The sequence below is a fragment of the Cebus imitator genome, unplaced genomic scaffold, assembly GCF_001604975.1.
Source record: "Cebus imitator isolate Cc_AM_T3 unplaced genomic scaffold, Cebus_imitator-1.0 Scaffold58, whole genome shotgun sequence".
Taxonomy (NCBI): domain Eukaryota; kingdom Metazoa; phylum Chordata; class Mammalia; order Primates; family Cebidae; genus Cebus; species Cebus imitator.
The window spans coordinates 4068150-4085479 of NW_016107373.1; the positions used below are offsets into that span (position 1 = coordinate 4068150).

Consider the following 17330-nt stretch of genomic DNA (forward strand, 5'->3'; position numbering starts at 1 on the left):
GAGTAACTGGGGACCACAGGCACGTGCCACCACACCCGGCTAATTTTTGTATTTTTAGTAGAGACAGGGTTTCACTGTGTTGGTCAGGCTGGTCTTGAACTCCTGACCTTACGTGATCCATCAGCCTCAGCCTCCCAAAGTGCTGGGATTACAGGCGTGAGTCACCATGTCTGGCCTTTTGTAGTTTCTTAAAATGAAAAAACTAAGCATTCACAGCAACACTGAAATGATAAGATCCAATGTGCAAAATCTACTCTGGGGACACCATCCTTCATGTGTTAAATGCACAAGTGGGCCAGAGCCTGCTGGCTGCCTTCCTTAATATCCATTTTTCCCTTCTTCCTTTGTAAGAGAACACTGACTTTTAACCCAGAATATTGTGGCCTGGAATAAAGACTTATATACCGGCTAGGAGTGGCCATGTGATTAATTTTAGGGAACAAGATGAAGCAGGGTTGCGAAGGACTTTGAGAAAGTCTGCTTAACTGAAGCTGACTTGGGAGAGAGAGGCCTCTTTTGCCCTTCATCTAGCCAATTCTAAAGTGATAGCTGGAGCTGGAGAAGTCTCTTAAAACCATGAAATAATCTTAAGGGTTGAAGCCATGGGCTCAGATAATGAATGGAACAGTATCATAGGAATCAAGGTCTCTGATACCCCTGAATTATCACGCCATTTTAAAATCCCAATCATTTCTTCTTTTATTGCTTGTCATAAAGAATCAAACATACACAAAAGTTCTAGTCTTTAAAGTGCGTGAAAAACAAACTTCTGTCTTATTAAAGTAACTATGATAGGCCCAGAAAAGCAAGCATAAACTGTCAACAAGATAAATTATGAAAACAAAATATTATTCACATCATCATAAAAATATTTGCTCAAGGTATGTCACTGATATCACCCAGTTAATTCCGACAACTATTACCCCAATCTACGCTATCATCCCAAACACAAGGACCTGCTTGAGGAATCTTTCATCCCTCCTCAATCCATGCTATACACAGTTAAAAATTATCTTTCTCAAACACTATTTTTTTTCTGCCAAGAAGTTACATTTCCCTCTTGCCAACTATATAAAGCCTGAAACAAATACATTCACTTCTTCCCATTGCTACCACCTAGAGCTGCCATCATTCATCTCCCACAAGAGCTCCTGTAATAGCTTTCTAAGGCATTCACCTGGTCCCACTCTTACTCCTCTCCAATTCATTCTCTACATCGTAGCCAAAACAATCACTCCAAATGTAAATTTGAACTTCACTTCCCTGCCTAAAACCTGTTACTGGCTTCCCACTCCCCTCATTCTTCACAAGGTCTTCCGTGAGCTGACCTTACTATTCCTACCACTTTCCTCCTTCCACTCAAGCCTGCCCCAGTTGTGCTGAAATTTTTCCAGTTCCTACAAGGTAACATGCTTTCTCTTCACAAATGTTCCCTACACCTCCAACATACACTCAGCTATGGTTTCAATGTGCTCCTTCCAAAAGTCAGGTGTTGAAACTTACTGGCCCATGTGACAGTAGTAAGCCGTGGAGATATTAAGAGGTGATTAAGCCATGAAGGCTCCTCCCTCATGAGTGGAATTAAGTCCCTTATAAACGAATCTTAACGAAGTGTTCCTTCAGCCAACTTGCCTTTCTGCCTTCTGCCCTGTGAGGACACAGCATTCCAAGGAGGCAGCAATAGGTGCCATCCTGGAAGCACACACTATCCCTCTCCAGACAACTGAACCTGCGGGCACCTTGATCTTGGACTTTCTGGCATGCAAAACTGTGAAAAAACACAATTCTGTTCTTTATGTATTTTATTATAGCAGCACAAATGAACTAAGACACACTTCTAGCTGTGTTGCCCTCCCATTCTTGAGGTTTTTCAGTTAAACCACCTCTTCTCCCCTTGAGCCTTCCTTGACCTCTAGACTAACTTAGGACCTCATACAGAATCCCTGCCCTATAGTACTCTGTACTCCCCTTTTGTGAAAGTTGATCATACAAGTTGGGTCATTCTTGTTATAACCAACTGAAACAGAGACAAGAATCCGGGGGAAAAACCCTTGGGGTACAGAACATTGCTCCAGGAATGTAATTCTCAGCAAGCTGAACCTGCTTGTTGTCACCTGACACCAGTTTCATCTATGTTTGCTGCAACTCTAATTTTGTCCAGAGCAGTTGCTCACCAAACAGGACTTGGCAGCTCCCCAAACCCTTACCCAAAGCCAGTGAACTTTCTCAAAGAGCAATAGGTAACATTTCTACTTTTTATAAAACCTCTAGTTTTCTCTTTGTTCTTTGGAGAAAGTGCTTTTGGTTCATGCTGGAGACTCTCTGTTTGCAAACTAATATTGCTAATAAAACTCTTTTTCCTGCTATCTAGCCATCCTGGTGGTCCTTTGGACAACCGTCAAGACATTCATCATGCAGGATTCTATAAGAGCAGGGTCTGTCTAGGTCATCACAGTCTGCTAGAACAGAACCTGGCAAAAAGCAGGTGATTAATGAGGTTTTACTGTATGAATGGATGAGTAAATGAATGAAGGGAGATTATAAAATGAAAACTAACCTTTTATGATTCTACCCACTGCTTTTTCCACATCTTATTTAGAAATAATTACGCAAACCCATACATTCTTCAGCCTCCCCTCAACATCCAGAATCAATGATCTACAAGTGAAATTTTCAAGAAATGTAACAGAGAGAAGTTTAACTTTATGATAAACCTGTAGATTTGCACTTTCAAAGAATTCTGAGGCTGTCCTTGAAAAGTGATGATTTTGGGGGAACAACACACACTGGGGCCTGTTGGAGAGGCTGGGGGAGGGAGAGTATCAGGAAGAATAGCTAATGGGCACTGAGCTTAAGACGTAGGTGATGGGATGACCTATGCAGCAAACCACTGTGGCACACGTTTACCTATGTATCAAACCTGCACATCCTGCACATGCACTCCTGAACTTAAAAGTCGAAGAAAAAAAGAGAGAGACAAGTGATGACTTTCAGTGCTAGGGAGAACTACTGTACTCATAATGTGCCAGTGATCTAGTCCAAGACAGAATTAGACAAAGGGGAAACTAACTGCTTTTGGTTTAGTAAAACATGCTAAAACATGTTTTACAAAAAAATGCTAAATTACCAAAGTAGTGACAGTTCACTATTCTTGTCACTAAGATTTGCTTCTTCATTTAACATGGACGTCCTCAGATTCCATTTTGCCATGGAATAAGTGGTAAGTTAAGGTAACTTCTATATATTTAACAATATACAGAAAAAAGCTATATGGTATCACCTGGAACCCTGTGGGTTGCGATAATACATATGATGGTCATGGGTGGCACTAAAGTAGAGGAGGAAAAGAAGGGAAGAGGGAAAAGGAAGATTTTTTTTTTTAAGGCTTATGTCTTCATATACAAATATAACACCAGAACCCAAATTTACAAGCCGTTGAGAAGATGGAAACCGACAACTATAAAGAATAGCCCAACTTGGCATTCAGAAGTGTCTAGCTTGCTAAGGATTATATAAAATACTGGCAGCTGACCAGCGCTCCACTTCCAGATTTTATACAGTCAACAAAAATACTTCAGTCTGTGTAGGTTAAAAATATTCTACTCGTTTTGTCCTCAACTTGCTAGGAACAGATATTTTTAGTAAGAACCCAATCAACCTTATCAAAATCAAACATCAAAAATAGACTAGAGGAACACTGAAAGCAAACTCACTATTTTTAGCTCTTCTGTCTATTCCCTGCCACTACCCACAAAATTCTGACTGTAAAGTCCATGCCTAAGAGCTTCGTTATTCCAAGCAGGTTCTTTCTTATGACTCTTTTTTCCCCGGAACACCTGAATGCAGAAAACACTCGATTGATTAAAGATTAATACTGCCGCAAACCATGACAGCTGCCTTTCCTCTGAGTGCTCTGGGAAGAGGGTGGTAGGAATAGAAAATGATAGAGAGCTTGCATCAGTATTCCTCTTGGGAATCTATTACATGGAAAGAAAATTGCTATTTCAATTCCCTTTTGTTGCTAAAAATAGCAGTCTCAATTGATTCAAGCAAGCAGTGTAGGGGCTTAGCAGTGCTGAATTTAGAAACCACTGAAGTCCCTGAGAGCAAATGCAGACGTAGTCTTAACACACGCCAGTTCATATTTAACAAAGAACAAAGAAGAGAAGCATGCAGGGTGCAAGTTAATAAAACAGCAGCAACTTCCTCCATTTTTATTAAAGACAAACAGTGAAAGTGATGCAATATAAGACCACTCTAACTTGTTCTCCTCATATTATAAAAATAATTTTACAGAAAAATATTAGTTTATGCATATACCCGGATATTGGGGGCATTTTCCACAACCCCGTGGTATGAGGACGCACACATCTTTCTTCAAGAACAGATGACTATGGAAAGAAAATGCCCAGTTTGCAAATGTCCTGTCCCAGTACGGAGGCTCCTTTTTCCCACTTAGTCCTTTCAGGTTCCCCACTGAGCAGCCCTCTTTTCTACCCTTTACTCCCCTTCTTTTGACCCAACAAGATACTGGAGACTGTTCTACTTGCCACTTAAAAACCTAGGAAACCCAAACAACAACAGTAACAAAAATTCAAAGCATCTACAGGTCCAGAACAGAAAAACAAAAACAAACTGTGAAAAGCACGATTTGCTTAAGGCAGTTACTCCCCTAGGCCAACTTCCAGGCAAGGCCCTGTGATTCCGTTTGGTGGCACCATAATCCAAAAATGCCTTCTGCCTAATTTCTTCACTAAAAACCCTTCCGAATAATGATTCATTTTGGTTAATGCCACACCCTGTTTAAAAATGCAAACCCACGTATAAGGATTAAAAGGCTATCAATCTTTATGCCGCAGTGTGATCTAACTGATTCGAACTACTTGTGGCTTCCGTTGGGAATACCCAAAATGTAAGAGTAACATGGAAGGGGCCTCATGAGAATAGGAATTCTAACTGGGAACAAAGCAGTTGCTACTTTTGAATCACAGGACCTGGTAAGACACCACAATGGAAAGGCTTCTGCTATTTTAGTGCAAATACAGTATGAGTGTTAAGAACATGGGCACTAAAATCAAACCAGCAAGGTTCAAGCCTAGATTCAAATCCCAACTCTGCCACCTCTATTTAACCTCTATTGCTAGTTAACCTCTAGCAATAGTTAACCTCTCCTGTCTTGGTTTCTTTATTTGTAAAGTGAATACAAAACTATCTGTCCCACAGAGTCACTGTCAAAATTCAACTAAATGTTCATAATAGCACCCACTGTACTGGATTCCTTGCAAATTAAATGGAACAATGTATGTAATGTATTTAGAACGAGACCTGGCACATAATAAATTCTCAATAAATGTTAGCAATTAGACAAGGAATGCCAGAAAGTAGAGGGGATACAGAAGACAGAGAAAACGCTAACTAAGGTTAGCTATGACATCAAAACTACGGCAACAAAAAAAAAGCAGGTAAAATGAACTTCGTCAAAACTAAAATTATTTTGTACATCAAAAGATTTTATCCAGAGTGAAAAGACAACTGATATGGTTTGGCACTGTGTCCCCAGCCAAACCCATCTCCAGCTGTAATCCCCATGTGTCCGGGGAGGATCCTGGTAGGAGGTGACTGGATCATGGGGGCAGTTCCCTCATGCTGTTCTTGTGATAATGAGTTCTCAGGAGTCTGATGGTTTACAAGTACGTGGCAGTTCCCTCCTCGATCTTTCGCTCCTGCCACCATATAAGGCATGCCTTGCTTCCCCTTTGCCTTCCACCATGATTCTAAGTTTCCTGAGGCCTGCCTAGCCATGCAGAACTGTGAGTTAATTAAATCTTTTTTTTTTTAAATAATCGACCCAGTCTTAGGTCGTTCTTTACAGCAGTATGAAAACAGACTGATACGACAACCCATACACAGAATGAGAGAAAACATTTGCAAATCACCTATCTAATAAAGGTTTAGTATCTGGAACACATAAAGAACTTGTGCAACTCAGAACAAAAAGACAATCTAGTTTTAAAATTGTGCAAAGGACTTGAATAGACATTTATCCAAAGAGGATATACAAATGGCCAACAGGTATATAAAAAAAGCTTAACATTATTAGGGAAATGCAAATCAAAACCACAATGACACACTAGATTGTCCGTAATTTTTAAAAATGTAAAGTGTTGGTAAGGATGTGGGGAAATTAAAGCCCTTGTAAACTGCCAGCAGAAATGTAAAATGGGGCAGCCACTAAGGGAAACAGGTTGGGAGTTCCTCAGAAAGATCAACAGAATTACCATATGACCTGGCAATTCCACTCCTAGGTATATACCTCCCAAAAGTGAGAACCAATAATCAAAGAGAAACTTGTACATGAACGTTCCTAGCAGCACCACTGCCATTAGCCAAAAGGTATAAACAACTCAAATGTCCAACAAATGATGGCTGGATAAACAAAGCATAGTATATCCATATAATGGAGTATTACTCAGCCACAAAAAGGGATAAAGTACTACTGATACATGTTACAGTGTGGATGAAACCTATATATGAACATCATGCTAAATGAAAGAAGCCAGAAACAAAAGGTCATCACTGTATTCTATTTACACGAAACATGCAGAATAAACAGGTAAGTCCATAGAGAAAGAAAGCACATTAGTGCTTGCCGGTGGCTGTGGAAGGAATAACAGAGAGTGCCTAGTGGATATGGTGTTTCCTTTCTGGGTGATGGAAACACCTTGAAACTAGATAGAGATGAAAGCTGCACAACACTGTGAATGTACTAAAGCCCCTCTGAATTGTACACTGTGGTTAATGGTTAACTTTATGTAATCAGAATTTTACTTGAATTTCTTTTAACCATCCTCCCACGTTTTCTTTTTTAGGGATCTGAAGGCATTTTACCTTTATTGCCTTCACTTAATAAGCCAATCGTGAAATTGCTCAGTGATTTCTGGGGTGGAGACAGAAGGAAGGTGGTGTTAAGAATCACTGGGGCTGTGGCACAGTTGGCCCGCGGAGGTGCAGACAGGGTGGACCCTCACTGGGGCAGCTGGAGGAGCACGAGGCAGGTGCTATTCCGAGAGTCTGAGAGCGGGTACGCGATGTCTTCCGCAGCTTCCAGCTTGCGCAGCTCAATCAGGCCATCCCCTACGGTGGCTAGTGGGTTGGTGATCAGCTTCGCTGCCTTGGAATTGCCCTCAGCAGAGATGATGGCCGCCTTTTTCTGCTGCTTAGCCTTTTCCACCACAAATCTGGCCCTCTTCTGCTTCCTGCTGAGCCACCTGCTTGGCTTCCACCGCTTCTGTGAACTCCTTCACGAAGGTCAGATGTGTCAAGGACACGTCGTCCAGGATGAGCCCAAAGGTGGCTGCTTGATCCGTAAGGTCGCAGCTCACCTGCCTGGAGACCAGCTCTCCCCAGGTGATTAGCTCCCCAGCATCAAAGCGAGCCGCCACTGACTTGAGGATCTCAGTAGTGATGGACGGCAGCACACGCTCATCATGGTTCCCTCTGATGCTGGTGAAGATGTGAGAAAGCTGGCTAGCGATGGGCTGGAAGAGGATGCGCAGGGTGATGTTGACAATCTGTAAATTTTTGCTACCAGTGATGACTGGGACATACGTGGTGGAGAACGGCAGTCAAAGATAACTGGTTTCTGTACCCACGGGATGAGAAAGTGAGTCCCTTTCCGTACCACAGTGTCCTGTACTTCACGGAATCGGTCATAGATGACGGCTCTGTGCCCAGCATCCACATTATATACAAGACAGAGTTCACCAGGCCTCCTGCAACAGCTAAGGCCAGGCCAAACTTGCCGATGGACTCAAACACTTTGGCAGCCATGTTTTCCTCTGCTGGACCCTCTCGCACCTGCTTCCACTCTGGCCTCCACATGAATTCCCCCCAAACCCCTTTTTTAAAAAGTTACTAAAGATTAGCCTTTTATCAAGGGCTAGATCAGGAAAGGGACAGAAATTGCTTTTTTTCTTTGTGTATCGTTCCTTGAATTTGGGAAGCAAAATTCTAAGCAATGTGTCACTCAATTTACACTGCAGAATACAGAGAAACCTAAGTTCAGACTGCTCGATGGGTAGAACAGCCTTTAAATTTAAATCTAAATGTAGCAAGTGCCTAACGTGTGCCAAACACAGTAGCAGATACTTTACAGACAATCTCTGTTTTAACTGTCCCAAAATTCTATGAGGTACAATCAGTAGTTGCTGAAACAACCCGAGGAGGGTAGTAAATAATAAGGCCTGGTTATAGCATCTAATTTAACAGATGAAGTGACAATCTCAGAGAGGTTAAACGACTGGTCACTCATCACATCATAATCTCATCACCAGAACATAAACCCAACTATACAATACAATATTGCTTTACAAGCTAGGAACTATCTATAACAGATGTATTTCACAATAAGGCACAGTGCATACACAAATACTCCAAAGAGTGCCTTCCTCATTAATCTGATAACGCTGAACCCAACTTTATTTTTGATTATCTTTAACCAATGTTTTAACTCCAAATAGTCTACCTGATATTTCCCAAATAAAACATGCCAGGGAATCAGTTCCATGCTGTGCCCAAGTCACTCTTCACCACGGAGAATGACATTTTTCTTTATTCCACATTCCCATCAGCCACTTTTTAAATAACCTGAGGCTAGGCATTGTGACCCATGTCTGTAATCCTAGCACTTTGAGAGGCCAAGGCAAGAGGATTGCCTGAGCCAGGAGGTTTAGACTGCAGTGAACCATGATCATGTCATTGTACTCCAGCCTGGGCAATGGAGGCTATCAATTAATTAATTAGTTAATTAATAACCTGAACTTCAGCTGCACACAGTGGCTCACATCTGTAATCCCAAGCACTTTGAGAGGCCAAGGTAGAAGGATCACTTGAGGCCAGGAGTTCAAGACCAGTCTGGGCAACAGCAAGACCCTGTCTCTACAAAAAATAAAAAAGGTTAGTCAAGCATGCTGGCACATGCCTGTAGTCCCAGCTCCTCGAGAGGCTGAGGAAGGAGGATTTCCTAGGCCTAAGAGTTAAGAGGATACAGTGAGTTATAACTGGGCCATAGGGCTTAATCCAGGATGACAGAGGCCCTGCCTCTAAGAAAAAAAAAAGATCCACCACTGATTCCAACCAATAGCCTTACTGTTGCCCCTTCCTTGTGCAGTTTCAATGAAACAACTAACCAGCAGCATTTCTTCCTGATAAGAGACCACCAACCATGGAGTGTGTATTAGTCTGTTCTCACGCTGCTGATAAAGACATACGCAAGACTGGGTAATTTATAAACGAAAGAGATTTCATTGACTCACAGTTCAGCATGGCTGGGGAGGCCTCAGGAAACTTACAATCATGGCAGAAGAGGAAGCAAACACATCCTTCTTCACATGGTGGCATCAAAGAAAAGTATAGAGCGAGAGCAGAGGAGAGCTCCTTATAAAAACCATCAGATCTCATGAGAACTCACTATCAGGAGAATACCATGGAGGTAACTTACCCCATGATTCAATTACCTCCCACCAGATCTCTCCCACCACATAAGGCGATTATGGGAACTACAACTCAAGATGAGACTTAGATTGGGAGGACACAGCTAAACCATACAGAGTGGTTCTGGCCAGTTTACAGAGGAAGCACAGTAAACGTTTTTGTGTGCTCTGCTTCATCTTTTGGTCAGAAGGCCAAAAACTCCACCCTGAGATCATGCTAATGCCACCATTTTTTGGACATGGGTTCCATGCCATGGAGAGGCCTGAAGCTCAATTGCACATGTGCACATTTTTTCCTTCCATAAATATTCATGATGCCTCCTAGAGCTTACTGAACATATATACTTGGCCACCCGGCTCAGCATAAATTCCTATTCCCTTTGCCCCTCCCTGGAATTGTCTACGTCCGACTTCTGGTGGGATGCTTTGCTTCCCAGCCTGTCAGAATGACCACCCTGAAGCCTGCAATCCTTTATAAGAAATAAAGCTCTCCTTTCCAAGTTTATGACCCTCTTCATTCTTCAGTCAACATAGTCACATTAAACATCTCCTTAGCTTATAAACAGTATGCAAAAGCACCAGTAAGACAATAGTGTCTACTACACAAGTGCCCTTGAAATACTGTGTATAACTCAGGTATAATAAAAGTGAAAGAGGTGTAATAAGACCTACCTGGTAATTCCACTAGTTAACTTATCTTCAATGGTCCACATTTATATCCACCAAGGTAGATAAACATAAGGAAAGATCTAAGCATAAGGGAAGGAAGGACTTATTTCAACCTAATTCATCCAGTTTAAAATCTTAGGCTGGGCATAGTGGCTCACACCTGTAATCCCAGCACTGTGGGAGCCTGAGGCAGGTGGATCACCTGAGGTCAGAAGTTCAAGATCAGCGTGGCCAACATTGTAAAACCCATCTCTACTAAAAATACAAAAATTAGCTGGGTGTGGTAGCATGCACCTGTAATCCCAGCTACTCGGGAGGCTGAGGCAAGATAATCACTTGAACCTGGGAGGCAGATGTTACAGTGAGCCAAGATCTCACCACTGCACACCAACCTAGGTGACAGAGCAAGATTCTGTCTCAAAAACAAAAAAAGAAGAAGAATTTAATAATATTCTTCATAAAAGAAGTGAGTAAATTCTCCAAAAACAGAGATCCTAGATTTTATTCACACTGTCTCACCTCACTAAGAGATTTAGAAATTAGATTTAGAAAGCTATTCTCCTTTTAAGCCACCAGGCTTATCACAGTAACACTAAAATAAAGTCCTATTTTTGGGCCAGCGTCTCCTAGACAGTAATTACCTCTTCTTTAAGGATTAAATATATGTTAAAGGTACACATTTAAACATACTGATACTGAGGCCCACCATACCCCTAGGTACTTTAACCTGGAAGAAATCAATCTACTTGTCATGCCTGACTCAAGCCTGGTCAAGAACTTCAAAACAGTCTCACCAAAAGATAACTTAATAAACAATTTATACATCTTGAAGACTGAAAAAAATAATGGTAGTATCAACAAGAAATGTGAGGAAAGAAAGGAAGAATGCTCATCTATTCTCACCTAATTTTTTTTTTCTCATCCCTGAGGAGTCAAAACCACGGAAGCTCAACACAATTCCTTCTTGTTATACAACATCTGGCTGGATCCTCTTTCTACTTTTTGGTAAACCCCTAGACTTCCAACAAAATTATGTTAAGCAACTTAACTACTAACACACTTTTCAAAATGAACACTCAGTGAGATTCACTTCCAACTAAACCTTTTTAAAGGGCCTTCATATAATCCAACATATTTTTTTTTCAGTTACAGAGATTATACAGTACATAAAATAGTAGTGGATTGACCAATAGTCAGGAAACTTATTTTCTGGTCCTGGTTCTGCTAGCTAAATCCACCTGGACCAGTGGTTAATATCTCTGAGCCTTAGTTTCAGCATCTTTACAATGTAGTCACAAACTAAATGAACAGCCAAGACCCTGTGAGTCCATGACTATGATGAATATAAAATTACAGTAATGTCTCTCATCTTTTTATCTCATAAAAAAAAAAACACATCCACAAGTTTTAGAAACAGTATAAGTCAAGTCAGAGCTGTGATTCAATAAACCTACAGTTAACTAATCTTCAAAAATTTAAAACAGAATGAACACGAATAACTGAAAAAAAAGAAAAACATTTTGATTATTTTTACCTTCTCTCCCACAGACCTTTAACAAGAAAAGAATAAAATTTGATGCTAGTTTCTATGACATTTATTTATTCTGTGAACCCTTACGTAGAAGTCCTAAAGACTGGTGAAATAATTTTTTGTTTATCATTTGAAATTTGTTTTATTCAACTTCTTAAATAAATAACCCTTTCAGATGCAGTGGATGGGCAGCAGGTATAGCTGACAGTGAGCTTCATGGAATCAAAGAAAGCATACTTTCCTCCCTTCAAGAAGCTATCTCTCACAAGCAGAACTTCAAAGTCTAATTTAAATGTCTTCTTATGTACTTTTCAGTGATTTCATTGCTTTACTCACATGGCTTTTTAGTCTACGAACAACGCATCTTAGAAATTGCCTGGTCTCCAGCAAAAGTTTTAAATGTAAATTATTTAACAAAGTTTCACTCTCTGGACTAGAGCTCAAAGAGAGAAAAAGCAACTTCTCTGATGCCTGAAGTTATAGCTGTGCTGTTACTAACCTACTCACCTACTTTGCAAATTAATTAATTAAAAAATTAATACTATCTGCTATTTAACATTTTGAAAACACCTTCAATCCCTCACAAGATTAGGATACTACTAAACATATCAACTTGGCATTTTATTAAATTCTATTAGATGTATAGTAGCCCTCGTTTCTCTTAAATTGCCATTGATTCCTAAGATGCAAGGATATCTGAAACAATTCTTTAAATGTCATGACTTTCTATGCCATGTGCTGGCCCTTACTAACTTACTACTCTATTGCCTTTCCCTTTTAGTTTGTCAGAATGAACACGGTCCTTAAGACACTGGTATGTGGCAGCGCTGTTTACAATACCAACATTGAAACCATGAGGGGCCACTAAATATATTATAATGTGTAATTATAGAGCATATATAGCACACATAATAGCATATAGATGTAGTATATAACGGTCCATACTAATCTATTATATCCATATCTATATATTATATATAGCAATCTATATTACATATTATGGCATATCAATACAATAAAACACAATACAGTTATCAAAAATTGTAGAAATAATAACATGTAATTTTTACTTTAGAAATCTTACAGAAATCTTGTGTTCATGGCTCCTGACTACCTGATGACCAACAAAGTACTGTCATCAAAATTCCATTTTGAGATGACTCAAAATGCCTCCTCCATTTTTCTCATATCTGTTCCCCTGCTGTCTTTCTCTCACCTAGCCTCATTTATTCAAACTCTGTCGTTCCCTTACGGCCTAACTTAAATGGGCCCTCCTTCAGAAAGCTTTCTATAAATCCCACCTTCTAACATGGTAATAACTTACATTTTTATATTACATTCTTTTATTTGTTTGTTTTTGCCTCTCTCCTCAATTAGAATGTAAGCTTCATGAGGGCAGGAATAACTGCATTTTGTTAGTGGATGAATCCTTGTGCCTAGAATAGTATCTGGCATATAGATTATTTGTTAGTGGATGAATCCTTGTGCCTAGAATAGTATCTGGCATATAGATTATCAATAAAAATTGTTGAATAATAAATTTTCAATGTGGCCTATGTCAGACTTATTAGATTAATAAATCTTTATCTGTTTAAGCCACCATAGTTGTGTATTCTGTTACTTACAGCGGCAGACATTTCTGATGTTAAAGCATTATAGAATATGCACAGAATATTTATTATCCCCATTATTGTTATTACAGTTATGAATTTACCAGCATTTATTATATGCTTACTATGTGCTAGTCATGATGTTCAGTATTTTTAGCACACTGCTAAATAAGCATCATCTTATTTAACCTTTATAGTAATTTCTGAAGTACATACCAATTTTATAGAGGAAGAAACTGAGGCTCAGAAAAGTTGAACACTTTGCTCAAGGTAACACAAATAGGAAATGACTGACACCAACAATGAATGCAAATTTCTGCCTCCAGTGCCTATACTCTTAAATGGCTATACTGCCATGTCTGTGAAATATGCATTTTCCTCTTAAAATCACTATAAGCTCTACAAATCAGGAATCCTGTTCTCCAACCCATGGTATCTCCCAAAGCAATTAATATATTAGGCCCTCAAGTAGCTACTCAATAAATATTTGTTACAGAGATAGACAAGTGAATACCAATCCTACTTTGGGAATCTGAGCTTTTATAAAAAAGAGACATGAATATACATTGTTAAAAAAATTAACTTACTATATTCACAAGTATGTGCCCCTACTTTCTCTTGATTGCAGGAATTTTTCTTTGTTTTGGTTTTATCTGTCACTCAAGCATCTGGAATCAAAACATCATCTCTGCTATGTTCTGAATGGTTGTGTTCCCCCCAAATTCATAGTTGAAACCTAACCCCCAAGGTGATAGTACTAGGAGGGGGCATTTGTGGATGATTGGGTCACGAGGACAGAGTCCTCATGAATGGGATCAGTCCTCTTTGAGGTCTGAGAGAGTTCATTTGCCCCTTCTGTCATGAGAGGACATAGTGAGAAAGTATCATTTGTGAACCAGGAAACAGTCCCTCACCAGATAACCAATTTTCCACGACCTTGATCTTGGACTTCACAGTCTTCAGAACTGTGAGAAATAAATTTCTGTTGCTTATGAGCCACCTGGTTTGTGTTACTTTGTTTTAGTAGCTCAAACAGGCTAAAACAGGCTCCTAACAAATTAAATAACTGGTGCTCTATGTATTTAAAGATAATGATGGATTTATTTTCAATACATGGCTTTCTGCCACATATGGTAACCCCTAGGCACTTAGGCCGCTATTTTTTTATGCAAAGTATTTTGTGCCAGTCCCTTGTTGGGTAAGACAAGTAAATAAATACACACACACACACACACACACACACACACACACACACACACGAAGAAGGCAGCCAAAAACTGACTGGACCCATGAAGAGGGTCCCCAGTGCATGCATTTCTCTTTTCCTTGCCTTCAGCTTAGTGATCTATAACAGCTTCCCATATCAGACAATAAGTAGAGATGTGTAAGCAGCTGCAGATAGATGAATGAACTGGGTGATGCTGAAAATCTGTGAATTGAAGCATCTAATACATGAATTGAAAAAAAAAAAAAAATTCTCCTTCTCCAACAGTTGTATGAACAAATCAAAAGGAAAAAAAAGAGTTGGAGGGAAAATGAGACAAAGAACAAAATCTGGTCTATGTGGCACATTTATAAAACTGATGGTCTGTCAGCAAGACACTGATGAATATTTTTGCAGGATAAAAATGGCAACGCAGGTCTAAAAATAAACCACTGCGCTGCAGACCTGTCTGGTTCAGCTACACCACTGGAATATAAACATCCTCACTAGTATATTTTGACTCAAGGTTTCACAAAGGAAAAAATCGAATGTTTTGTTAGTAAGACAAGCTATTTTACACGGTTTTAAATCAGTTATGGTCTCTACATAGTATACACTGAATTTAAGTGTAACGATTTTCATTTTCTAAAAAAGGTAAAATAAATGGTAATGGCAGTAAGCCACTAACTAACCTTTTATAAAAGGCTATTTCCTCCCAACCAATTATAATAAAATAGAGTGGTATTATCACTATCTCATAATATGGAAATATCCTAAAATAGAAATTTAAAAATAAAATTATGAATTATTTCTAAGTTGACTTGAATGGCAGATCTAGTCAAAATGCTATCTCCAAATGGCTCTTGAAAAGGGGTGAAAACTCTACTATTTCATTTTGCATCCGAATTTACAATAAAAGCTACTACCTCAAATGTAAAAGTGAATTTACTGTCCTTTACAAGTAGCACTTTAATTCATCAACTCCATTCACCTTACTCAATCTTGCCTCAGGTAGTTATGATTCTGGTCTTAGCTAAATAGTGACTTCAGTTCTAAGTATTACAAACCTCTGGAAGGCTCTCCTAGAACATTCTGATTACTACCATGCCAACTTTTTAAGTAGTAAAAATGAATTATTTCTCCATAACAATTAAATGCGAATAATAAATTATACTTGATCCCTTATGACCACACTGAATAGGAATAAATAGAAAATAAAAAATGGCCATTTTGCTTCTACGCTTGGCCACTAGTCTATTCATGGCACAGCAGCCAGGGTCATCGTTGTAAAAAGTAAATGGCATTACATTACTACCCCATTCAATTCCTTCAGTGACTTCCCGTTACTCAAAATAGCACACCACCATGGCTAATTCTTAATTTTTTTTTTTTTGAGACAGTTTCATTCTTGCTGCCCAGGCTGGAATGCAATGGTGCAGTCTCAGCTCACTGCAACCTCCGCCTCCTGGGTTCAAACGATTCTCGGGCCTCAGCCTCCCAAATAGCTGGGATTACAGGTGCCCGCCACCATGCCCGGCTAATTTTTCTTGTATTTTTAGTAGAGACAGGGTTTCACCATGTTGGCCAGGCTAGTCTCGAACTCCTGGCCTCAAGTGACCCACCTGTCTTGGTCTCTCCAAGTGCTGGGATTATAGGCCAATTCTTAAATCTTTTGTAGAGACAAGAGCTTACTATGTTGGCCAGGCTACTCTTGAATCCCTGGCCTAAAGCAATACTTCCACTTCAGCCTTCCGATGTGCTGGGATTATAGGTGTGAGCCACAGTGCCCAGTCTCACTGCCTAATTCTTGAGAGCAGATAGCTACACATTAAAATGTAAATACATCCTCCAATATACATCTGTATACTTCCTTCATTGCAGCTTCTATGCCTTCCAAGTAATGGCAAAGTCTTCTAATGGAGAGAAGAAAAAAAACATATAAAGAGCTGTAAGATGAAAATAATTTCATTTTAGGAGTTTTCATTTTCAACCTTATTTTTGTAGTAGGATCACAAAGTTATTAGTGGTCAAGAGAAAAACTCTCAATCCCCACTTCAAGCTTGCTCCTCTGTCAGAACTTCCCATGGGACCACGCACTGATTCAGTTGCTCAAGCCAAAAGGCTCAAAGTTGGCTTTGATTCCCTCCATTCCCATATTCAATCCTCCACAAGACCTGTCTACTCTTAAGACATACCACCTATGACCACTTCTTTAAAAGTACCATGCCCTGCTTCAAGGCCCCATCGTTTATACCTCTCCTAGATGACTGCAAGCCTCCTTAACAACCATCCTACTTCCACCCTTCACCACTAGTCTATTTACTGCACAGCAGCCACAGATATCTTTGCAAAAAGGAAATGACATCACATCCCTAGTCCTGTTCCATTCCTTCAATGACTTCCCATTACTCAGAATAAGATCTGAAATTCTTTTTCTGTCCTACAGGATCTCTCATGACCTCGTTCATGCTCCTCTTCTACTACCGTTTTCTCCTCTTATACTCTCGGCTTTGCCTTTCCCCAAGTACCCTTAGCCCAGCCCCATCCATGGATCATTTCACTTGCTATTTCCTCTGCCTGGAACACTCTGACCCCATGTTTGGCTCCTTCTCATCACTAAGGCCACTCAACATCATGTCTTCAGAAGAGGCCTTTCTGACCACCCTATCTAAAACATGCCCACCCCAACTACCCATTTACTAGTCACTTTCTATCCCAGATTCTTGCTTAATTCCACTTCCATGTGGAATATTTATCTAATATTTTATTAGATAAATTATTTATCTATTATTACTGCCCATCTTCACCTACTTGAATGTAAGCTC

General features: G+C 39.8%; 1 protein-coding gene and 1 pseudogene across 1 annotated transcript in view; both read right to left on the reverse strand.

Moving 5' to 3' along the window:
• HSD17B12 (hydroxysteroid 17-beta dehydrogenase 12) overlaps positions 1 to 17330 on the reverse strand; it is a 164240-nt gene that overhangs the window by 119448 nt on the left and 27462 nt on the right. The window lies entirely within an intron of this gene.
• Positions 5854 to 8776, reverse strand: LOC108304914 (annotated as a pseudogene).